Source organism: Mastomys coucha, unplaced genomic scaffold (genome assembly GCF_008632895.1).
Source record: "Mastomys coucha isolate ucsf_1 unplaced genomic scaffold, UCSF_Mcou_1 pScaffold15, whole genome shotgun sequence".
Classification (NCBI taxonomy): Eukaryota; Metazoa; Chordata; class Mammalia; order Rodentia; family Muridae; genus Mastomys; species Mastomys coucha.
The window spans coordinates 136,570,140-136,573,267 of NW_022196897.1; the positions used below are offsets into that span (position 1 = coordinate 136,570,140).

Genomic DNA, 3,128 nt, shown 5'->3' on the forward strand with positions numbered 1-3,128 from the left:
TCCTGGAACTCACTCTGTAGACCAGGCTGGCCTCGAACTCAGAAACTCGCCTGCCTCTGCCTCCCAAGAGCTAGGTTTGAAGGTGTGTGTCACCACCGCCCAGCCACAACTGGTCTTTTACTGGCTCTGCAACTCTCCTGAGTACCCAGAGCACCTGACATATTTTTCTTCCTTTGTCTCCTGTCTTTCCATAGGAAGGTGCAGCTCATGCAGGTAAGCTGCAGCCTTAAAGTATTACCACACCTAATAGATAGATAATCAAGCTGGTAAAAGAAGGATGGCTCACAGGGTGAGAGCACTGACAAGCTTTGCAACCTGAGTTCAATCCCTGGACCCCATATGGTAGGAGAAAACTGACACCTAAAAAATTGCCCTCTGGCCTTATGTGTATCACACACACACACACACACACACACACACACAGAGAGAGAGAGAGAGAGAGAGAGAGAGAGAGAGAGAGAGACAGAGACAGAGAGAGACAGAGACAGAGAGAGAGACAGAGAAAGAGGGAGAGAGAGAGAGAGAGAGAGAGAGAAAGAGAGAAAGAGAAAGAGAGAGAGGGAGCTGGGGGAAAGGAGTAAGGTAAAAATGGCTTAGAAAAGTGTTGGATAACAACCTCCTAGAGCATAGTTAGAAATGCTCTAATGTTAACATATACAGGACTGACCAGATGGCTCATGGGTAAAGATGCTTGCTGCAAAAGCTTGAGGACCCGAGTTTGATCTCTGGGACCCATATAGTGAAAGAAGAGAACTGATTCTGACAAATTATTTTTTGACCTCCACATCATATGAGTGCTGCCCTCTACCCAAAATAAAACCACAAATAAATATATGTAATAAAAAACATACGCTCACCAAGTAGGATATACTAAAAGCTCAACTATGAAGTGCTACATTATAATCCATGGGCAGGAGTGGGAAGGAGTAATGAATTCTTGACACAAGCTAACAGCTTTCTCAGTTCCTTTAGCTTATGACATTAGTAATAACAACAGAGATGGCTGTACCAGAAGATGCTACCAGCTGATGCTCACCAAGTGCCAGGAATTTTCCACACACCTGGGCCTCATGACAATCCAACTGGGAGGCATTCTTATCCCCACATTACAGATGAAAAAGCAGACTCAGGTTAGGTAGCTCATTGCCAAGCCACAGAATCTGAAAAGACTCATTGGGACTCAGATCACTATGCAGCAGCCCATAAAATATGGAATTTAGTACAAGGGAAACTAAACCCAAATGGCAGGCCATCTAGATAAGGGCCACTTTAGTCTAGCACTCTGGCTATCATCTTCCCTATGTTCCCTATGTGGTTCCTCTGTCCACAAGATAGAAGAGGGCAAGTGATTTGCTGTGCTGACAGATGCCCTCACAAAGCACAAAGCCAACTGTGGACAAACAGCACCAACCTGAAGCTTGTCATAGTTATGTCATTAAATGTTCTTCCTGCATATTTTATTTGAAATGCAAGTATTCTCTTGAGAGCAGTAGCAGGAATCTTGAACAAGATTCCACCTCTATTAGCACAGACCTGATAAAGTAACTATCCTTCATGACTTTTTTTTTTAAAAAAATATTAAAAATATTAGTTTGTGTGCGTGTCTTTTGTAGCTTTCTCACCTTCTGCCTATACCTGGGTCTGGGGATCAAACTCGGGTCACCAGGCTTGTGCAGCAAGCACCTTTACCAATTGACCCACTTGCTGCTCTCCTATCCAGTTGTAGCCACAAGCTTTTCATCCAATCTCTTTGTTCTCAAAAATAACAACTCTGAGACTTAATCATGAATACATCCCTAGGCCATAAGCTTTGAATCACTCCTTGACTAGATCGCACTTTATGTAACCCGATCATTCTCTGTGTGCCACATGACTGGTTACCTCTCAGCTTCATGCATCTGTCTCCTCAGAGTTGGGGGCAAATCTCCCTATTCTTGACTCTTTCCAGAATCCTAGCTCTCTGTCTCTCTGCGAGATGTCCCATCTAGTATCTACTGTACCAGCCAATAGGCCACCAGCTTTTTATTGACAGGTGATGCTTCCACACAGTACACAAGAGATTCTCTCTACACCCAGGCACTTTTGAAGTATCAAAACTTCCATGATTCTTTTTATAAGGTAGCCTCCCTGAACAGGTCAAGAGCTTTCAGTCTCCCCAAAGGCTTCTCCCACAATGTAGACCTGTCTGCCAGAGTCACCAGAGAAAGCTGCCTGGGGAAGGGATAGTGATTGTGGCCTAAAAGAAACTTTGTCAAACAGAAATATAGAAAACACAGTCCTAATAAAATCTAGAGTCAGGCTATAAAGCAACTCTGACAAGATAAGGCACGATGGGAAAAGGATGACCCAGTCCCCAGACAAAGCCAACCTGCTGCAATGTAATCGCTGGAGGCAAGTCTATTACTTCAGGTGCAGTGGTAGAAAAGAGATAAAGAAAGGCCAGCTGTGAACTTCCTCTCATCTTAATCTGTAGGTTAAGGGTGAGAAGACACACACACAGAGGGATGCATGGCATGTGAGCTGCAGGTAGTACCTGCAAAGAACATGGACCCTGACCTCAGCCTCCTGTCTTTCCGGGTGGATAAAAGTCAGCGGCCACTTGGATGGGTGCCCTTCTCTAGATCAAGGAAAAACGGGAGGTGTTGACTGTGTTCCTTGGTATTTACATGAAGAGTGATATGACTAGGAAACCTTCCACACAGCTCACTGGTATCTGTCCATCCCTAGATTTGGTGGAAAGGGTGGGAGAAGAAAGACCATCCATGTACATTGAATACGTGTCTTCTCAGGGTCCAAAGTAGACCATATGTACCTTCTATACAGGAATTCTGTCAAGAATTCCAAGGTTACATGAAAAAAAATGAAACTCCTACAAAATCCTTCATCTGCCCATCTCTGCTCATCCGACAAAGCAAGTTATTATCATTCTCTTCCCAGAGAATAGGGTTCCTATATTAATTCTATCAATATTTACCTTTAAAAATCACCCTTTGGCCCACCCAGAACTTAAAACAAACAAAATGGAGGCTTTTGATCTCGAAATTTTTTCCATCTGAATTAGCTATAGTGGATTTTTTGGCTTTGTTTTTAAGTTGATTAGACCATATACAAGAAGAAAAAAGAAAAAA

General features: G+C 43.3%; 1 protein-coding gene across 1 annotated transcript in view; it reads right to left on the bottom strand.

Annotated features, from left to right (window-relative positions):
- Abhd12 (abhydrolase domain containing 12) overlaps nt 1–3,128 on the bottom strand; it is a 69,525-nt gene that overhangs the window by 62,651 nt on the left and 3,746 nt on the right. The gene's annotated exons all lie outside the window — the stretch shown is intronic.